We start from the raw sequence: 23,687 nt of genomic DNA on the forward strand, positions 1-23,687 counted from the left end.
CAACAAAACTAAAGAGCTGGTCATTGACTTCAGGAAAGGGGGCGGCGTACATACACCTGTCTACATCAATGGTGCTGAGGTCGAGAGGGTTGACAGCTTCAAGTTCCTGGGAGTGAACATCACCAACAACCTGTCCTGGACAAACCACGTGGATGCCATGGCCAAGAAAGCTCACCAGCGCCTCTACTTCCTCAGGAGGCTAAAGAAATTTGGTTTGTCCCCTTTGACTCTCACCAACTTTTACCGATGCACCATAGAAAGCATCCTATCAGGATGTATCACGGCTTGGTATGGCAATTGCTCTGCACCAAGACCGCAAGAAGCTGCAGAGAGTTGTGGACACAGCCCAGTGCATCGCAGACACCAGTCTCCCCTCCTTGGACTCTGTCTTTACCTCTCGTTGTCTTGGTGAAGCAGCCAGCATAATCAAAGACCCCACCCACCCAGGAAATTCTCTCTTCTCTACTCTTCCATCGGGTAGAAGATATAGGTGCCTGAGGGCACGTACCACCAGACTTAAGAACAGCTTCTACCCCACTGTGATAAGACTATTGAACAGTTCCCTTATACAATGAGATAGACTATGACCTATGACCTCATGACCTCACGATCTACCTTGTTGTTACCTTGCACCTTATTGCACTGCACTTTCTCTGTAGCTGTGACACTTTACTCTGTACTTTTTTTTTACCTGTACTACATCAATGCACTCTGTACTAACTTGAAGTAACTGCACTGTGTAATGAATTGACCTGTAAGATCGGTTTGTAAGACGATTTTTTCACTGTACCTCGGTACAAGTGACAATAATAAGCCAAAATCAATACTACCTCATTATTCCTTTTATTTTGCACTAATTATTTATTTTTGTAATTTTTTTGATTTTGATGACTTTGCTTCCACAAAACAACAAATTTCAAGTCATATGTCAGTGATAATAAATCTGATTCAGAGTTTGCAGTTGATGTCAATCTTTGAGAGAAGGAAATCTGCCATACCTTTTTTTTAAATTCCAAAAGTATATATTATTCATATAGAACATAGAACATAGAACAGTACATCACAGGAACAAGCCCTTCAGCCCACCGTGTCTATGCCAACCATGATGTCAATCTAACTAATCCCATTTGCTTGCACATGTGTATAAATGCCTCTGAAATGGCACTATTGTATCTGCTTCCACCACCTCCCCTGGCAGTGCATTGCAGACACCTACCACTCTCTCGCACATTTCCTTCAAAATTCTTCCCTCTCACCTTAAACCTATGCCCTCTAGTATTTGACATTTCCCCCCTTGCAATAAAATTTACCACATTATCTTTGTGGGTGCCTTCAGCTTGGGTCTAATTGTCTTTGGGTATAATTTGTCCCTCTGATATTTTTATAAAACCACACTGCAGCTGTATTCTGTTTCTACTTCTAAAAAGAAATAACAACTTTATGCTTTGAGTGATAATTTATGGTACACATCTTTCTCTACATTCACCAGACCATAGAATCTATTCTATTACAATGTGTCAACACCATTCATGTTTCCTCTTTAAACAATACACAGGACCCAGCCCCTCAGTGTCCAGTGGCAGCTGTAACTCTAGACTGTGGTCTTTCCCTACAAAGCCTCTGCAGTGACTGTACCATGCATAAATCTGACATATACATGAGTGGTGGTGGCTGCAGTGCCAATGAGACTTTTATTAACCACTTTGTGGTCTCTGTGTTGGTGGGGCATTAAATTTGGAGAGTAAAGGGATGAAAGCTTTTAATAGTGATTTGGCACTGTCATGTTGAGTTTCCTGTGTCATGTAGGCTTGACTCAAGCTACTGTTATTCATCGCGTACCAGGATGTTATAGCCAAACACACGGTGCTCCAAGTTATGACGCAGAGGGCTTTGGTACCATATGTTACAGGCCCAGCAGCCCAGACACTGGGATGAATGATCAGGAGATGTGAGCTCAAATTTCACCAAGCTACTTGTGAAAGTTAACACACAGTTAATTAAATATTTCATCAACTTTAGATTTAGTTAGTTGTTTTACTGAATAGCAGTGGGTGTTTTTACAATAATCCAATTGTATCACTGGATAGGAAAGGTTTGGAGGGATATGGGTCAACAGGCAAATAGGACTAGATTAGATAGGTATCATGGTCAAAATGGATGAGTTGGGCTGAAGGACCTCTTTTCATACTGTATTACTCTACGACTCTATGATTCTATTACTAATACTGGTCTTATAATATCATTTTGGGAAGGAAATCTGCCATCCTTACCCAGGTAAATCTGACCAGTATGTTTCTTGAAGTGGCTGCAAAGCAGATGAGACAGTTTGTCACTCACTTGTGAAGTGTGTGTTTGACCAGAAGATCTGGAACAGGATTCAGTGGTCTTTGTTGAGGTTCACCCCGAGTAGTGCGCATAACAAAGGACTCCACAGGCTGGTCCCAGGATGTACACTGAGACAAACAGCTGGAATGTCTGCTTGAAACAGGTTCCAACGCAGGGAAGAGTTCGCAACTGAGTGCTGCAGACTGGCGCACTCCAAGGTGCTGAGAGATGTACTGAAGCTTAGTGCATCCTTAAAGGCTCTATGGGAAAAAGTCATGGTATGGGATCCTCCCACCACTGAAATATGGTGATAATCCCTTAAATTTATTTGGAACTGAAAAATTGACAACATGTTGACATACTGTAAACATTGTAAGCAGAAGTAATAACATGCTAAAATGAAGATAATGCAATGTCCCGTATTGTATAATTGTAAAATATATTTTTGGGGGAAAAAAACAGCAATTTTTTTTTTAAAAGGGACCCAAGGGAAACTTCTTCATGCAGAGGGTGGTGAGTGTATGGAACGAGCTACCAGAGAAAGTGGTTGAGGCAGATACAATAACAACATTTAAAGGGCACTTGGACAGGTACATGGAAAGGAAAGGTTGAGAGGAATTTGGGCCAAACGTGGGCAAATGGGACCAGCTTAGATGGGTATCTTGGTTGGCATGGACGAGTTGGGCCGAAGAGCCTCTTTCCATGCTGTATTACCCTATGACTCAATGGGCATCAAAAGCTGGCCTGACTGTAAAGCCCGCATCCTGTAAGTGAATAAAGTAAAGATACAGTCTAGAAGGTCATTCTGGTTGGGAGCTGCTGTGTAAAGGTGGCAGCTTGTTACAGTCACTGCCTTCAAGACACATTCTATTGAAGTCAATGAAATTAATTGCACAGGCAGAGTTTAACACATTGGAGGTACATAGCATACACAGCACTGCACATAGAAGATGAATTTCTGCACAACTTTATGTTAAAACTGTTTCTCAGGCTGAAGAAAGTTAATTAAATTAAGTCCCTCTCTTATTTTTAATAACAGCAAGCACTGAAGTAAACATTAGCATCCACTCACTAATTTTGCCCTAATAGGATTGTCAATCTGTTAAGTGGATAGTTGGCTTGATTACAACACTGCACTGGTATTTGGACTGTAAGTTAATAACGGGATTAAATAGAAACAAGGAGCCATTTGCAGAGGCTTCAACATCCCATGGTCCCAACTCCCAGCAGACTTTAAAATAAGCATTTCAATTATATAAAATCAACATGATCTTCGGAGACAGGATGCCTCCCTAATTATTTTTTAAGAATTCAGTAGTGGTTTTGATACCTATTCCCCAGTTGCCTTTCTAACTCATTATTGTTACCACCCCTTGAGCTGGTTTGTAAGGTCATACATGAACCTAACCTCACAGCAATCCTCAGAATGAACCATTCAGTCTATCAGGATTCCCACAGCAGACACTGCATGCCGGGCTACTGCCATTAAGCCATTACAGACAGTATCATATTATACAGGCAATACAGTGACTGTTAAGATATTTAAGAGCAGAAAATAAATCAGATGCAAAAGGCCTATTTCCTTTTTTGATATATCCATCAAATCCCACATTTAAAAATTACTTTCCGACCATTAAGTTAAAGAAAAGGCTTGATATCGTTGGTTGGATCAAGCATAAACAAGCCTCTCCAGAGAAACAAAACTTATCCAGAAGCACTCTAGTTATGACAATCCACCAACAAAATATTCTGCAGGAATCCACAAAAGAATTCAGGGACACTTCAGCAGAAGAGGTGCCTTTTGCCACTTGGAAAGAGTTGGGTTTAAAAAGTATATTTCATCTAATTATACAGAATTCCTTGACCTAAATCTAATTGGATATGGTCGTCCTGTATCTGTTGCTAAGCTCTTCTAAGTGCATTGAAAATTTGGACATTTACAGTCTCAGCTTGACATCCTTCCAATCATAACTTGTCTAATTGTTTATTTTACTCTGTGTTATGGTATGTAATTACATATCTTGGCATTAGACATTGATTCAGTGGTGGTAGTCTCCCCTCTAGGTTATTAGTTCAAGTTCCACTCCAGAGACTTAAATCTAGGCTGACTCCTTAAGGGGTTGCTGCACCAATGGTGTTACAGTCTTTCAGGTGAGGTTAATTTTCCTCTTCAGGTGAGCGTATAAGGTCTAATGGCCTCTGTGCAGAAGAACAGGAGGGAAGATATTTATCCCAGGAATCCTGGCCAATACATAATGCTTACAAATACACCTGATAATCCTAATTGATTTATGTGGGAATTTTCTCTGTGCAATTTGGCTGTCCTGTTTCCTACATCACAACAGTTACCCCACTTCAGGGGTATTTCCTTGCACTTTGGGACCTCATGAAATAGGTAGTGAGGTCCCATATGAACCAAAGAGAGATGCTCATCTTTCTCCATTTTAACCAACACATCCAAGTATTCTCCAGATTATGAACAGTTAGCTTGTAGTTTGTTGAATTCAAATCAATTCTACTAAAACACAAGCAATATCTATGCCTGTATTTGCTAGTTTAAGAAAATTAATGAAAATGGAATCCTAATTCTAAAAAGAAAGATGTAAGATTTGAATTGAATTGTAGAATTCTAGAACAGTTGTCCCCACAGCAGTGAACTTTCACATTACACATACATTTCCCATTCCCATTTTCCATTACATAATAGTTCTCATTATCATCTTCCTTACTTGTCAGATTCCAGCACTGGTAGCCTTTGTGCTCCTGCTTTTCACCCTCCCAGCTGTTGCCACCTTCACCCTCCCCTCCCACCACCTGGCTCCATCTGCCCTTCTTTTAATCTGCCTCCATCTATCATCCACCTGCATCTGTATCCCAGGTCAACCCCTCCCCTCCCTTATCTGTCTCAAAATGCCTGTTATCCTTCACCCCTCCTCAGTCCATCAAATCACCTCTAGCCCCTGTCTCAGCACTCCCCCTCTCCTCTTTATACTGGCTGTCTTCCCTCGCCACCCTTAGTCCTCATGCAGGGATTCAACCCAAAATGTCAATAATTCTCCCCCCCCCCCCCCCCACAGATGCTGCTCGACATGCTGAGTTCCTCCAGCAGATTGTTTGTAGCTCCCAGCATCTGCAGTCTCTTGTATTTCCTATTGCATAATACTGTTTCCAAGTTGACTTTACATTATAACTGAAATTGAGCTCTCAATTGGATTTCATACAGAGCAGCTCCCTTGTATTCCATTTGCAACATTGGGCTCAATCCAGCTTGATTTGGCTTTCTGTCCATACTTGTCCACTAAGATCTCTCCGTGCATGTACTTACCAGATAACTCTCAGAACATGCTGACAGCATTTGACTGATAGAATAGATAAGAGAGAACCAGTGAAATGATGCATTTGGATTTTTGAAAGGTCTTTGATGAAGTTCCACATAAGAGGTTAGTGTGCAAGATTAAAGCAAATGGGATGGGGTATAACATACTGGCATGGATTGAAAAATGATTCACAAGCAATAAAAATTGAACAGAGAAATAATAAATAGGACTTTCTTGGAGAGAAGACAGTGACTAGTGTTTTGGCCCTAGCTATTCATAATATACCTAATGGTGTGGATAAGGGAACCAGACGTAATAATGGCGAGAATGTAAAATCAGATGGAATTGTGAGTTGTGACGAGGATGCAAGGAGACTTCAAGGTAATATAGAGAAGTTAAGCTAAATGGTGAATACATGGCAGATGATGTATAAAATGGACAAATGTGAAGTTATCTACTTTGGTAAGAAAAATAGAAAGGCAGAGCATTATTTAAATAACAGTAGATTGGGAAATGATGTACAAAGCAATCTGGCAGTCCTTGGACACTGAGAGCAAACATGTAAGTACAACAAGCCATGAAGTTGGGGGATATTGGATAGGGGACTTACTGTCATGCTGCAGGGATGTTCTGGGAGTCTTGTGAGTGTGTGTTGGGGGGACAAGAGTTGTGGGGAGAGTAGAGTGGAGGGATCAGGACTAACTTTCTGACACAGGTGTGAGAGGGACTGGAGAGCAGTTGGAATGGGATGATGGAGGGAGGGAGGATTGGGAAGACCTCAATATATGAGGTGTTTAATTCTGGGTAGTTGGGGGAGATAGTGGCCAAAATTTTAAGTAAATATTTCACTTGCTTGGAAGAGTCCCTGTCTGGCATTGCACTGATAGAACCACATTGTCCCAGGAATGTCCAATGGCAAGGAACATCGGAAACAACTTGGTCCAACATCTCTACAATGCTCCAAAAAGGAATATTGCACAAGGAATGAAACTGGATTTCTAGGCATTGATATTTATTGTATTTTTGCAGCACACATGTAGTCCACTACCCACACCACAGTGAACTGACTACATTCAGTATTGTAGTCTCCAGTGTTCCTGATAGTTGTCCAACAGCAAATCCTATGGAAAAACTGCACTGCCTTCTGAAATCATGCATGTGCATGCCAAATGTCAGGAGCTGTGTTCCTCAATCTAGTCTCACTCCCACAAAAATATTTGTATCCAGAAGGTCACATTTTCAAATCCATACCTCAATTTAGATTGTGAGCCACAGTTAGAGTTCTGCTCACCTCTTGCGAATTCTCTCTTTGCCCTTAAAATGAATTGATTGTGACATGTCACAATAGAGGAGACATCAATAAAATAAATGCTGTTTATTAACAGAGCTCTTGTGGATTCTGATGTTACACAGTTCCAAAGATTTGAAAATCCTACACTTTGCCGTATAAGATGCCATTAGGACTGAAATGGGTAAATAGAAGAGGAGATATATCTCAAAGTAGCAATCAGATGACAACAATGTTCCAAGAGCTTGTAAACTCTAGGAAGAAAGGGAGACAGGAGGAGGTTAGCGATTGACACTATAAACAACATCTTTAAACACACACTTTTAAATTTGAAGTATTGAGTTCTGGGGGGAAGTGGGAGTAGAAACCATTTTGGAAATAAGTTAATTCAAGGTGATGTGATGTTTATGAAGGCCATATGGAACCAGTTGTGTGATACTTGTCTAATGATGTTATCGTTAACTTGTGACATTGGATTTTTGTTGTCTGCGTTGAAAGCATTTACCCTACTCTCTTGGCTCAAACAATGTATGTAACTTGGACAGCAGAGAAATGAAGGACATGTTTCCATTTTGATTTTAGTTTGGTTGAAAAGGGAGCATGGAACTAAAGTCTTGGGCTGCGAAGGAGTTTGTGGCCCAGCGCTTTTTGATTTCTAGAGAAACAAAGGACAGCAGTTGCTGGAATCTAGACCTCTGCTTCTGTCTGAGTGGAGTTTACACGTTCTTCCTGTGACCACATGGGTTTCCTCTCCATACTCCAAAGATAAGCAGGTTGGTAGGTTTATTTGGCGGGTGTAAATTGACCATAGTGTAGGCGGGTGGGAGATTTAGGGGGAGTTAATAAGAACAGGTTGCAGGGGAAAAATAGTGGGCAATGTGATTGTTCTGTGATCTTGCATAGACTCAATGGGCTGAATAGTTTTCTTCAATGACATAAGACGACGTGGAGTTGGGTCAGTGCTACTGTTCAGTGGAAGTCTTGCTCTTTCACACTGTTGGGGGGCACAAGCGGTTCAGCAAAATTTCTGATCAGAGGTCTCGTTGACATTATTTTCCATTATCTTGATGCATATTTTTCCATGGTGTGTGACAAATATGGTGGTAATAAGTAGAAGCAGCAGTGGACCAACAGGCCCCTCACACCTGCTCCACCAGTCAATAAGATCTGGCTGATTCCCTACCTCAGCTCTATCAGCTTGCCTGGTCTGATCTCCATATTCCATAATTAACCTGGTGTCTCAAAAAAAATGTTGATTAGCTGGGAAAGCTATACTCTGCATCATTCACGTTGGAAGGTCAATTAAATCTGAAGAGTTTGGTAAATATGGTAAGGAACTCTCATTAAAATGATATTCAAAATTCCTACTGAGAACCTTGGGGGATAGTTAACAAAACACTGAAAAAAGAGACCAAAATTCATTTAAGTTAGCATGATTCCAATTAAGTCACCTAGATCAGTTGCTACTATAGTTCTGTACATGTCCACTGTAGATGGGAAAGAAAACATCCTTCAAGAGTGTAGCACTTTGCACAACCTCAGCATGTCTCAAAGAGTTTTTCATCCAAATGATTACATTTTACATGTGGTCACAGTGGAGGAGGCACCGTAGTATGCAAGACCCTAGAAGCTGACTGGAAGAATAGGTTGTTTTGTAATACTTTGAGGGCTTAATATTGGTCAGGTCAACAGAGGGACCCACCTCCCTCTCTCCCCCCTCCCCACCCATCCTACCATCTCTTCTCTTCATAAAGTAGTGCCTTGGAATTCTTTACATCTCCCCAAGGGGACAGACCTACTTTAAAGCCTCATCTGATGCACAGATTCATACATTTGTACACTACTGCCACGGAGGAAGTGAAATATGGTTCAGTGAACATAATGCAGAAGTGCTTTGAGGGAAAAATCTTACACACAGGCACAGAGATGGCCCAGGGCTGGTTCTGATGAACAGCATTGGTTTGTAGGAGTGCTGTTTGTGGCACTGGTCTAGGTGACAGTTAGCTCTCACTGACTGTTTTGCCAGTAGCTTGTTGAATTTCCAGAAGCAGCCAAGTTAAGTGTTCATGCTTTTCATGCCACACTGGGCCACATTAGGGATTTTAATGATGTTTTGATCAATTGCTCAGAGTTGAAATAAACAATGAAAGTTCAAAGCTTTTCTTCTTTGATTCATCCACAAGAAGGGTGGTTGTTAAAGGCACTTTTCATAGTGTGTTAACCCAGGTTGACCTAGTATGGGGCAAGGACAATGAGGGTCAATGTTCACTCTGAGAAAGAAAACAAAACAGTATGTTGCATTCATTTATGCGCAATTTTAAATCAAAAGACAAAAACTCTAGTTAGGCCGCAGCTGGAGTATTGCATTCGATTCTAGATGCCCTATTATTGAAAGGATGTGGAGGCTTTGGAGAGGGTGCAGAAGAGGTTTACTGGGATGCTGCCTGGATTACAGGGCATGAGCTGCAAGGAGAGGTTGGACAAACTAAAGTTGTTTTCATTAGGGTGGTAAAGGCTGAGGGGACACCTAATAGAAGGTTATAAAATTATGAGAAGCATAAATAGATCAGACCACTGATATATTTCACCCAGGGTCGAAATGTCTAATACTAGAGAGCATGCATTTAGGTGAGAGGAGGAAAGTTGAAAGGAGATGTGTGGGGCGAGTTTTTTTTCCCCCCCCCCCAGAGAGTGGTGGGTGCCTAGAGTGCACTGCCAGAGGTGGTAGTGGAGGCAGATACAATAGAGGCATTTAAGAGGCTCTTGGATAGGCACATGAATGTGCAGAGGATGGAGGGGTACGGACTATGTGCAGGCAGAAGGGATTAGTTTAATTAGGCATCATTAGCTTAACTAGTTTGGCACAACATTGTGGGCTGAAGGGCCTGTTCCTGTGCTGTTTTATGTTCTACATTCTCTGAACATTAAGCGGGGAAGAGAACAATTGGTCAGCACTTGAATCTGATCACTTCAGTGATCAGTGGACATCTGCTCTCCCTGGTTGTGATTATATGGTCACACTGGTAGGTTAGGGAGGCAGTCTGCATCTGATTTCTGGCCTGCGGTGATGGCTATCTGTCTGGTTTCATAGCCAGAGGCTGAGAATCTGTGTTGCTTCACGGGAACCCTGTGGTCTTGATCAGTGTTTTGCATTCAGCGTTGTGAATGCCCAAATTGTATGATGACAGAATTTCAGTGCCAAAACAATATGAAATGCAAATAGCTCTATGAAAATGCAAACAGTCCGGTACAGGGAAAGTGTCACAAAGGTCACCCATTTGATTGCAAGCCCATTCTGATTTAGTTGGGACAGTTATAGGGAATTCCACAGTTGGGTTCAGCAACTCTGGACAAGGGAAGAAGAAATTCACATTTGGTTGCCTGGTAATTACAAAGGATATGCACATAGTTCTCTTCAGGAAACATGTCAATTTCACTGTCAGTTTCACACCACCGTTAATTTCAATGAGGCAGCTGACTCTGCTAAACTCAAAGCCCGTGTAGATTAACTGAGTTTAGAAACATTATGCAAAGGGAATAATTCCAAACCCTTTAGCATTTCAGGGATCCCTGCATGGATGCCACATCAGGGTTGTTTCCCCACCTTTTATCCAGCTTAAGAGAGGAAGCAAAATTAAGTTCTTTTTGTACAAAAGCAAAGTCATCCACTTAGTACGAGCTGAGATTGCATCAGTGGACCCCAGGCAAACCCTGACCAGTGTTAAAAATACAGCTATTACAGGTAATCAGGAGATTATTTACCCTGTCTCGCCACCAAATTGTTCAGTTCAGGAATCTGCAAATTTCTAACAAAAACAAACCACTAAAGGGATGTGGTTTTACTGAACGAGAGGTTATGGTTTGATAAGTCCCATTTTACATACCAAACTGGTAAAGTCTCTCTGAAGGGTCAGACACATCATCACAGCTGGGGATTCAGAGAACTTTATTAAATTTTCTCCCATATTAACATTAAGTAACCAAATGAACCATCATCCAAGCTCTTTATTTTTCAGTGTGGTCTTTGATTTGCAATTCCACCATAAAATGCTACTGATCATATCATGAAGCCATTCGTTGTTGATTTCATGTCTCTTTGCTCAAGCATTGGACTGGATCGTCTGGGACCCAGACCATGGCTCAAACTCTCCAGCTGTAGAACCCACCTATCTGCACATTTCCCCAGAGACAGAGGGCAAGACTTGCTGACCCTCCTTCAGCCAGCAGTGTTGGATCTTCCCCTTGAGCATTGCCCATTTGTAACAAGTTTCAAATGGTAAATTTAATGCACACTGCTTGGTCATTTATTAATAATCAAATGTGAATAAAGATTTTGCCTCTGTTTAATTCTTGAAATGTTATCTGTCCCTATTTACTAGTTACTGCTCCATTTAAAAAAAATTCTCCAATTGTTTCACTCTTTTGTACCAATAAAGTCCAGATCATTAATCAATAAGTTCAAGTTGCTGTAGACATTGAAGTCAAAAGTTATTGGTTACTGTCCACTATATGAAGAAACTAGATAAGATATCTTTATTAGTCACATGTACATCGAAACACAGTGAAATGCATCTTTTTGCATAGAATGTTCTGGGGGAAGCCTGCAAGTGTCGCCACACTTCCGGCACCAACATAGCATGCCCAGAACTTCCTAACCCGTACGTCTTTGGAATGTGGGAGGAAACCGGAGCACCAGGAGGAAACCCACACAGATACAGGGAGAATGTACAAACTCCTTACAGACAGTGGCCGGAATTGAACCCAGGTCACTGTCGCTGTAAAGTTTTACGCTAACCGCTACACTACCGTGCCTGCCCAACTATTCACCCTTGTAATTTCATAGCCTATCTTACCAATGATTGGAAACTGATCGGATTAGTTCTAATGTTGTCTTCCTTATTTTGGGCACAGAGTTATGTTTTAGCTAGATTCTCTACTTTGTGCACAAAAACCACTAAAATGAGCCATTCAGCTCTTCTTTGCTGATCCAGCTGTTTTGAAAGAACTGCTCCATTCTTTCCCCACAGACCATGAGTTGTCTGAACATTAAATGCAGAGTCAAACCTTACAGTTTGGAAGTGAGTCACATCAGGGCCCTAGAAAGGCATTTAGTGTTTTTTTTCCATAGTCTAATATCCATCGTGTTATATTTCAGTGAGGATTTATAGTAATCATACATACAAAAGGACTTTTTACCAGAAGATGGTTGTGGTGAATATTTGTATTATTCATTATGCTTGACAGTGGAAAGAATGCCATTGACTTTAATTACTTTCTGGTTTCACTGCCACCTATGAGTGATGATAATAAATATTAACATTCATTGTTAAATGTTTCAATAACAATACATAAAAGAATCAAGGATCCATGTTTAAATTAACCCTTGAAATCAATCTTCTGCATTAGATTAATCATTCTTCTTTCCAACAGGATAAGAGTTAAAGGATATTTCTAAGCCTGGAGCAGTTAGTTTCACCATGGAGTATTCCATCCTGCTTACCTTACCTGGTAGGTTACTTTATAACTAAGGTAGTGAGGTTCAGATGACAGTCATATACACAGCAATTTAATTCAGTGTGGTTACTGCTCCATTTAAAAAAAATTCTCCAATTGTTTCACTATATGACACCACCAGTAGAAAGCAGTGCTCCTGGGAGACTATGTAGAAGAAACAACATCTACCAAAAAGATCCTATCTCCATAGGTGTGGTCTTGTTAGCTCCAACCACAGCTCCCCACTGCAATTACTCTCTAAATCCCAAACTGATTTGTTACATGACTACTAATGGTACAGCTCTGGCACTATATACACATCTGTCCACACTGTTATCATCCTTGGATTTACGTAGGCACTGTTCCGTTTGGTATGGGTAACAGTACTCGCAAATTATCAGTGGAGCACCAGTCTGCTCCCTCATGAGAGTAGGTGCATTGTAGAATGTTTAAATGACTTCACAGAATTTAAGAAGCACTGGCTTGCCAGTATTTATTGTCCATTTCTAATTAGCTTTTCATACAATCAAGAATTAAACACATTCACATGCACTGATAATCTGCTACCTGATTGTTCAGAAACCCCAATGGTTCTGCATCTGGATAACTGAACACTGTTTCCCATGCTCCTATCAAGCACACTTGGGGGGACGTTAACATATTGGATGACCTGTCCTGAGTCCAGCACATAGATGCAATCACAAGGAAGGTGCGTCAGCATCTCTACTTTCTTAGAAGGTTAAGGAGGTTCAACATATCGTCAAACACTTTAACAAACTTCTACAGATGTACTGTTGAAAGTATCCTGACTGGTTGCATCATGCTCTGGTGAATGTGCAGGAATGTAAGAAGCTGCAGAGAGTAGTGGACTCAGCCCAATACATCACAGGCATATCCCTCCCCACTATTGGCTGTATCTACATGAGACACTGCCTCAAGAAGGCAACATCAGTTATCAAAGATCCCCACCATCTGGGCCATGCCATCTTCTCACAGTTATCATCGGGCAGGAGGCACAGAAGCTTGAGGTCCCACACCACCAGGTTCAAGAACAGCTACTTCCTTTCAACCATTTTGTTCTTGTTCAGAGAGGAAAGAAAACAGCTTCCATATAATACTGGGGGTGCAAGACTCCGGTTAGACACAAACACTGACAGATCTGCAATGGCATTTCTTATCTATCTTTCACCCAATGCCTTTCTTGCTGCTGGCTGTATTTGCATTTTTTTTAAAAAAAGGAGTCTGAGTTGGACATTATGGTTTACATTTTCCCATTTGCCGTCCACAGTCCAGATGAAGGTTCTCAACCCAAAATGTTGACTGTTTCCCTCCACAGATGTTGCCTGACCCGCTGAGTTCTTCCAGCAGTTTGTTTTTTGCTTCAGATTCCAGCATCTGCAGTCTCTCGTGTCTCAATGTTCCCATTTCCTTTACTTGATTTGCCAGTATAATTCAATATCTGTCCATTTCTGCCCTCCAATTCTTCTCTCTTACATGCCACTGATATTCTTCAATTCATCTTTGCTTGCCATATCTAAGCTTTAAGATCTGCAATTCCCTCTCCAAAGCTCGCATAAGAACTTAAGAAATAGGAGCAGGAAAAGGCCAGTCAGCCCCTCAAGCCTGTTCTGCCATTCAATAAAACCACAGACGACCTGATCTTGGCTTCAACTCCACTTCCCTGCTACACTAACATAATCCTTGACTCTCTTATACTCCACAAATATACTTCAGTCATACCAACTCTCTTTCCCTCCTTTTAAGGCATTTGTTAAAACCTATCTTTGGTCACCTGTCTTAATACTGCAATGGTCAAAGTCTGCTTGATAATGCCTCCTCCAAAGTGCCTCAAAGATGTTTGGTTACAATCAAAACACTGTATGAATGCAAATTCTTTTTGCATTGTAACCAAGCTCAGCTCCTTTACATTTTCCCCCTCTCACCCTAAATGCATGTCCTCCAGTACTGGATATTTCTACCCTGGGAAAAATATTCTGACTGTCTACCCTATCTATACCTCTTATAATTTTATAAACTTCCATCAAGTCTCCTTTGGCATTGAGGCATCGCAGTTAAGTTTATTAGTTATCCACATGGTGAGTCAGATTCTGCAGATTGATGATAAACTTTGGTTTAGTCCAACTGGGATTACCTGTCCCAATACTTGGAAGTTGATCGATGTTATTAAATTAGTGCTGGTAATGTACATCTCAACTCAGTTGTTAATGCCTCTGGCAAATAAGAACAATGTTCTATTTCCCTTTGTGCTGTGTGCCTTGGTCCCACTGTTGATGGACTTGGCTTGGTTACTGAGAAATATCTCCCAGATTGGCTACATATAGTGTTGAAGCATCCTTGTTTAAACCTCACATGTGAATGCCCTAGTACAAGCAAGAAATCACAGTCTTGTTTTCTGATAAATGAAATGGTGATAGATATATCATTGCTTAGTTCATACAAGTTAAACACAATAGAGTGCATTTTCTCCAATGCTTCTCTAAGTAGAATTTCACATGATAAGATATCCAATCAGAGCAAACAATGAATCAGGTGCAGCTTATTTTCCAGTGACTAAATATCTGCAAAATCAGGAGCATTCCAAAACAGATGAATTTAGTTTCTTCTGCAGTTACCTGATTCTTGTTCCTGACAAATTAACCTACCACAAAGGATGGTGTGTTGGGAAATTGATATAAACATTTGTGATTATATAAACAAACAAGGGTTGTTTTCTCTGGATTGTCAGAGGCTGAGGAGAGACCTGATGGAAGCCAAGGTTAGGCACGGTAGCATAGTGGTTAGCATAATGCTTTACAGTGCCAGCGACCCAGGTTCAAATCCAGCCACTGTCTGTAAGGAGTTTGTACGTTCTCCCCTTGTCTGTGTGGGTTTCCTCCGGGTGCTCTGGTTTCCTCCCACATTCCAAAGACGTACAGGTTCGGAAGTTATGGGTATGCTATGTTGGCGCTGGAAGCGTGGCGACACTTGTGGGCTGCCCCCCCCAAAAAAAAAATCACTACGCAAAAGATGTATTTCACTGTGTGTTTCGATGTACATGTGACTAATAAAAATCTTATCTTATAAAATAGGAGAGGCATAGATAGGAGAGACAGTCAGAGTCTTTTTCAGGTACTATAGGACATTCATTTAAGGTGGGAGGGGGAAAATTTAAAGGACATGCGCAGGCAAGTTTTGTTTTATACACAGAGTGTGGTAGGTGTCTGGAACAGGCTGCCGAGGGGGAGTGGAGGAAACAGATACGATACTGGAGTTTAAGAGGCTGATAAATCATCACATGAATATGCAGGCAATGGAGGGATATGGATCAAGTGCAGGCAAAAGAGATTTAGTTTAATTCAGCATTGTGTTCAGTGCAGATATTGTGGGCCAAAGGGCCTGTTCCTCTGCTGTACTATTCTATGTTCTATATGCCAGGAATTTCCCCAGGGAGATGGCAAAAGTAGCTCAAAATGGTTATTTTATCATATTGCTTAGCTTTCTGACGATATCCATAACAGAACATTAATGGAAGCTCTTGTAATCTCAAAGCCATTGGGTGGACTTGCATTCTCATTTCCTGCAGGCCTTAGAATGGTTACAAGGAGAACATTTGCTTCCAGCTTCCTCTTCCATTAGTGACTGTGTGAATGGATCGTCAAAAACCTGAATGAATTAGAAGGGCTGAACCACTTGAACCTTAATGAAACATAGAGGTAATAATCCAAGTTAAAGGCCAATAACTAACTGGAAACAAACATTAGATTTAACCATTTTGCCAAATCCTCCTTAGAATTCTGTGGACCCAGTCATTTGGGAGCAGATATCTGAAATTTAGACACTCAAGATGCACATTCCCATCAATTCCCCCCAGATTCTACCACTCACCTACACACTAGTGGTCAATTAACATACCAACCAGGGAACTCATAGCAAACCCATGCAGTCACAAGAAGAATGTGCAAACTCTGCACACATAGCATCAGAGGTCAGGATTGAACCATGGGTGCTGAAACAGTGAGGCAGCAGCTCTGCTAGCTGCACCACTGTGCTTCCCATTTATTCTGCCATGGAGACATTTACAACTGCCTGAGACAGCAGTTTAGACCCCAGTTTGAAGACTCTTTAGAAAGATGACACCACTGACGATACTGAACTCATCCAGTTCTGTACTGGTGTATCAGCCAAGATATTGGTTCTCGTGATGCTGTGGTGGGACTGAGTCCAAAACACATTGGCTTAGAAGCCAGGGTTCCACTGACTGAGCCACGGTGGAGATATGTGGTTAAAGTACAGCACCAGAGAATCAAGAACATTTACAATGCAGGAAGATAATACTGTTTAGTCATGATGCTCTAGCCATCATGATACATGGGGAGGGCTTGATAAACCAGCTGGCTTTTCCCTGCTCACAGTTTTCATTCTTTATCGACTGAGTTTTTCCAGCAGCTTGTTTGTTGCTCCAGATTCCAGCATCTGCAGTCTCTTGTGTCTCCCTTTCAATTTGTACATTTTCAAGTGCTAAAGAAGTGGCAGTGAGATTTTACCAGGTCATTAAACTGCCTTTAAGGTGAATGAACCAAACCACAAAGCTTACTAGAGACAGATTGAACACCTTAAAAATCAATTGAGGCATAAGAGACTGCAGATGTTGGAATCTGGAGCAAAAAACAATCTGCTGAAGGAACTCAGCTGGTCAGGCAGCATCTGTGGGGGGGAAATGGACAGTCGACATTTTGGGTCAAGACCCTTCATCTGGACTGAAAGAGTAGATGGGAGATTGCCAGTATAAGGGGGTGAAGGGGAGTGGTGGAGCAAGAGTTGGCAAGCTATAGGTGGATCCAGGTGAGGAGGGGTGTTAGGCAGATGGGGGCGGGGAGAGTGGAAATAGCCACAGAGGCTGGGAGGTGATAGGTGGAGGCAACAAAGGGCCGCAGATGATGGAATCCGATAGGAAAGGAAGGTGGAACAATGGAGCCAAATGAGGGAGGAGGGGTGGGCAGATGGGAACAGTGGGGAAGGAGACCCAGTGGGAGGAGTGTGTGGGTAGATGAAGTAGGGGAAAGAAACAGGGTGATCAGGGGCTGTTGTGTAAGTGTGTAGGAGGAGAGCTGAGCAGATTGGGGGGGGGGGGGGGAGGGGAGGGGGTTGGTAGGGACCGGGGAAGAGAGGAAAAAAGAGAAGAGGGACAAATGGGGTGAAGGTTACCTGAAACTGGAAATCAATTTCTGTTTGGTAGTGCTAAACATGCTTTATGGGAACGGCAGTGCACAATCCAAAATACAGTGCCATGGAACAGAACTTAAGAAACAGAATGCAACACACTACTACTATTTAGCATCTTATCACTATTGACTGGGGTTGAATTTCTAGGCAACGCTACCTTACAATATTAACAGCAAAGAGGGGACTAAAATGCCTGAGGGACACTAATTAACAAATCCACTTTCATCAAGTGGCCACATTCACCCTGGAGGAAGAACACTTTTAGAAAGAGTTTCTGTCAACAGAGAAGCAGGAAGTAGGAAATGCAACTTCACACCAAATAACAGACCACTTGCCAGCCTCAGAAGTTTAGAAATAGCTCCGGCTTTAGCTGCCTTCTTTGTAAAGAGGACAGCGTCAACTGACATATTTATCTCCAGTTTTGGATATTGGCAGGCTGTTGTAACCAATCAATGTTAAATTGTTTCATGTAAGATTACTGCTACTGGCAAATAAAGGCCATAATCAGACCTAGTTTACTGGCTTCAAAGTTTGTTTTTGCAAATACACATTTCTGAATCAAACCACTTTTGCTAGTAAGGTGTACTGAGAAACCACTGTCAGACTCCCTGGGACCTTCCATCCATGCTGCACCATTTACTCTGTTGCACTATTTATTTCCTTCTTGTAGGGTTTGTTTGTATTATTGTGACACTGTTTCATTATAATCAGCCCATCTTGACAGCACTGATGGGTTGTCTTTGTAGCATAGCTTATTTCAGTGAAACTCTGGATAAAACATAATAAAGCACATTATTCAACTCTATTAGATCAAAGTATTCATTGAAATTGAATCATTTACAGCAGACAATGATTTAAAATTTCACTGCAGCATGACCGTGCAGATTGGCTGTTGCTCCTTCAGGTACAATGGGATCATTACTCTTACTGAAACAAATAAATCCCCCAGAATGTGGACATTTTCCTATGTGATTAAACATTATGAAATGTCGCACAGAATCTAAATCATGCCAGTGGATTAGGGTTTGAAAATAAGTGATAGGGGAGGATCTTCGAGCACATGGATTTTTACACCATCCTTCAACAACACCTGGAAGAAGTATGGTGCTTTTCTGTAAAATAGTGCAACTGGTGAATTCAGTCCCCAAAATGGATAAAAAATCCAGTTTTCTATGTAATAAAAAAGAAGTTTGACTTATTCAGTTACACTAAATCATAATTCTAAACAAACCTCATTCCCAAAAAGATTCTCCAAAACACTGATAACAGTGCCAATATTATAAAAGCAGAATTAGATTTACTCATTTACTGTAACAAGAATGTACGCACACAAGCAAAATGGTAGCTTCTGGTATAAATAATGAAGTTTATTATTGAAAATATCATTTCTTCTTTCAAACCATAGTGAAATTGTTACCAATGCACCAAACTTTCCCTCAGTGTGAAGGGAAATGGAGGGTATTCCAATGTGACAATGGCAGGTACATTACCCAGCATGGCTTAGAATCAGAATCAGATTTATTATCACCGACTTAGATGATGTGGAATTTGTTGTTTTGCAGCAGAATTACGGTGCAAAGGCATAAAATTACTAAAAATCACAAATAAATAAATGGTGCAAAAAAAAAAGGAATATCAAGGTAGTGTACATGCGTTCATGGACTGTTCAGAAATCTGATGGCAGAAGGAACAAGCCATTTCTGAACCATTGAATGTGGATCTTCAGGGTCCTGTACATCCTGCCCAGCGGTAGTAACGAGAAGAGAGCATGTCCCAGATGGTGAGGGTCCTTAGTGATAGAAAATGATGCGGATATGTCAATATGACCAGCATGCCCATTTTAGACAGAGCACTTGTTTCTCATTTCATTTGGGCAACTTCATTTATTTCATCCTGGTCAATGAACATAAGGAATGCCTCATAATGCTGAAATTTATTCCTGTTTCCCTATTGAGGTTAGTACAGATTTATTCCATCCATATGTGACATTTGTAAAAAAAAAATAATAAGCAAGGTTTTCCAGATCCAGGTCTACTGCTGCCTAGAATCACCACTCATGATCCTACCTCGTGTCCATGTTTGAATTGTCTGAATGCAAAGGACCAAGCTTGCAGACCAGCAATGGGGGGTAAAGCCTTTGATCAGGCAATGAGGAAGCTCCATCCCAAAACACACCTGACAGCCTTTGACAACCAGCAAACCTGGGGGTGGGACTCTGGGGACTTGGTCTGCTCAAATTGGCCACTGTGCTGCCTACGTTACACCTGCATCTCGGGTATAACTGCGTGGGACACCTACCTGACTTACTTCTCACCTTCTCCACCGATCCAACCTTTACTAAACAACTAATCTGTCTGGCTGAGACTTCCCTGATGGATCCATCTCCCACATGGACCTTAAGTGATATAATCAGGAGATGTGGATGGACCAGGAGAACCCACACACCAATAAAATTACTCTGCAAACCATATTTAGACAGCAAACTCACACTCCAACCACACGGACTGCCAAAGATACCAACATGTTCAATACTTGTTAATTCCTCTGAACAAATATTTAAGAACTATTCAAAATTAGATAAACAAGTCAAAATCATTTTTTAAAATCAATTAAAATCATTTGAAACATTTTGAGCAATTAAGCAGACTTTTTCCCAGGACTACAATGGCTAACACGAGGGGACATAATTTTAAGGTGATTGGAGGAAGATACAAGGGGAATGTCAGGGGTAAGTTGTTGTTGTTTATAGAGAGTGGTGGGTGCATGGAACGCACTGCCAGCAGAGGTTGTGGGGGAAGATACACTGGGGACATTTAAGAGACTCCTAGGTAGACACATGAATGATAGAGAAATGGGGGGCTATGTGGAAGGGTTAGATAGAGCAGGATAAAATGTCGGCACAACATTATGGGCCGAAGGGTCTGTACTGTGCTGTAATGTTCTATGAAAGCAAACACAGATAACGTGAAAGAGATGCAGTTTACCTTAGTTTTACCCTTTTTCCTCTCAGCCACATAATCACTATTTGATTTAATGAGTTTGCCGATCTTACTCCAGATCCAACCTGGCACTGGATTTGGGAGCAGAATTCCATCAAACTTATACTTCACTGCTGGAATTCTGCACAGTGTCCAGTAGTGGAATCCAGCCTGTAAGAAGGTGATTCCCTTATTTGCACGGGTCCCCTTAAACTTACAGGGGCTCACATGGGTACAAGCTCCTTGTTGGCAGCACCCAGCAAAATCCAGTCCATGATTATACTTTAAAAGTGTTTCATAGGCGTTAAGGTCCTTTGGGCACTCTTAAATGTACTTGAAAAATGTTTTAGAAAAAACGAGACTTGCTGAAGACAGTGTTCGCTGGAGTTTAAAATTTTGAAGATCAAGCAAGGAAAGGTTGTCCTCTCTTCATGAATTGTTGACTGGAGAGCATCTACTTAAAATCGCTACTGAGATTCTGAGGAGAGAGTTGAATGGAAAGTTCTTTACTTGAAAGAATCTTTTCCCACAGAGAGTTGATGAAGTAAAGATCAGTTCATTGTTTAATGGCAAATTGGATAAATAGTTGAACCAGGAGATGATAAAATGCATAGAGGGAGGGCTGAGTAACAGGGATTACATTGCTCCAGTGAGGAAACTGGAAAGACACTTTTAAACTGAATGATTTAAAATATTGATATGGTTCAGATCTTCTTGATTTAACTGACTAAAAAAAAATTGCTCTCAACAACCTATGTGAAAAATTGTTTTTCTTCACCAATATAACTCAAAATCAGCAATTAATGTCAGCCATGCAGAACTTTAATTCACTTTGCTTTAAGAATACCTCATGTAGCTTTCAGACAGCTTTCCTTGACTACTGACCAATCAGTAGTAAAAAGGGTGGAAGAATAAAAAGGCAGGGTTGCAAATGGGATGAAAGGGCCTCATGATTTTCAGAAGTAAGATAATTGTGCAAGAAGTAATCAGGGTAACACCAGAACTAGTCCATCATTGATGTTATAACTGATTCCGATTTAGTTGCACTTTACGGAGATAGAAAGTTGATGCACTAACTTGTTGCAAAACATTAATACAAACAGAGGAGACTCACCAAAGATAAAAGCTGAAGATTCCAAACTCTAATGATATGGTTCTCAACAACACTAAATTTCACACATACCCTGACCAACTAGCATATTCCTCCTCATTGGATCCATACAGTCCAATGTTTGCCTTCCTGAGTATTACAATTCTTTAAATCAATTCACAAGCATAAGCACATTGGTTTGCTCTTACACATATCCAGTTAGAGAAATTACAGCCAAGGAACTGCCCAGCAGAAAAACCAGAGGAATTCTGTTCAATCCATCTGACTCATTGTGCAATCATTGATAGTCTCTGCATTAATTGCTACCAGACCAAAAAAAGCTAATTAAATATTGGAGCCACCTGTTCTCAGAAACACAATGCAAGTCTGCACTAATTCAAATGAACAACTAGTGTCCAATACTGTCCAGAATTCTGGAGAGACAAAATGCTTCAGGTACTTTTCTTTCATAAAGCAATTGCTAGTGATGATTTCCTTAAATGATAGTTGGCAGAAGAAAGGTTATAGACCTGCAACATTAACTTTGTGTTGTCCTCTGCAAATGCTGCCTTACCTGGTAACTATTTCCAGCAGTTTTGCCTTGGAATTTGGAGATTATTTTTATGTACAAATTGTGAATAGAAACTTGAATTGCATACATTAGATCACTCCAATGGTCAAATACAAATGTCAGAAAATTGACTTGCACACTACTGGCCATGTTTCATCTGTACACGTCCAATGTTTGCCTGATGTGGGATGCACATCTAATGATCTAAATGTAAATCTTTCCTTTGTAGCCAAAATCAAAACACTGCAGATGCTGGAAACCCCAAATAAAATTAAGATGTCTACAAACTGGAATTCACCCTTTCTTGCTCTGGGTGCTGTGTAGAGAAATAGTGACCAACTGGGTGACCTGAAAAAAATGTGGGGAACAGAAGTATTAAAATAAATAATATGACTGGTTTTCACCCTGATTTAATGTACAAACTTTACCTGGACATATCTTGACAGCAGCTGCCTGGAGATTTGGCAGCTGTTGTGTCTTTGTTGCATTGACTGCTGGAAAGCAAGTCCAACCTCAAGCAATACACTTAAAGAATATCAGGAGGGTAAGGATTGGATTTTTTTAAATTATTGTTACATGTACCAAGATACAGTGCAAAGCTTTTGTTTTTTGTGCCATTTGAACAGACCATGCCATAGATAAGTACATCAAGGTAGTAAAAAGAAAACAGAATGCAGAATACAGTGTTGCAGGTATAGAGGAAATGCAGTGCAGGTAGACAAATAAACTGTAAGGGCCATGATGAGGTAGATTGGGAGATCGAGAGTTCAAGAGTTTATCTTTTAGCACATGAGCGATCCATTCAAGAGTCTGATAATAGCAGGATAGAAACTTTCCTTGAATCTGGTGGTACGTGTTCTCAAGTTTTTGTATCTTCTGCCCAATGGGAGAGGAGAGAAGAGAGAATGACTGGGGCAGGAGGGGTCCTTGATTAAGTTGGCTACTTTTCCAAGACAATGGAAAGTGTAGATGGATTCAATGGGAGGGAGGTTGGTTTGCGTGATGGACTGGGCTGTGTCCACAACTCTGCAATTTCTCACAGTCTTGGGCAGAACAGTTGTCATACCAAGCTGTGATGCATCCAGATAGGATGCTTTCTCTGGTGCATCTACAAAAATTGGTAAGAATCATCAGGGACATGATGAATTTCTTTAGCCTTCTGGTGGGCACAGTGTTCTCCTGTGTCCGGAACTGTCCTGTATGATGATCTGGCCTGATGGGCCCCTGTGCTGTGAGTCACCCCAAGTCACTGCGAGTTACAGGTCCTCCAATGGGCAAGTGACTGAGCATGGAGAGGCGCTGCGATTGTTAGTCAGTGGTGCTTGTGGACAGAAGTGGAGCACAGAGATAATAGAGCTGGCAGAGATTATGGTCAAACCATTGATTTAATATTGAATGTTGC

The sequence above is a fragment of the Pristis pectinata genome, chromosome 9, assembly GCF_009764475.1.
Source record: "Pristis pectinata isolate sPriPec2 chromosome 9, sPriPec2.1.pri, whole genome shotgun sequence".
Classification (NCBI taxonomy): Eukaryota; Metazoa; Chordata; class Chondrichthyes; order Rhinopristiformes; family Pristidae; genus Pristis; species Pristis pectinata.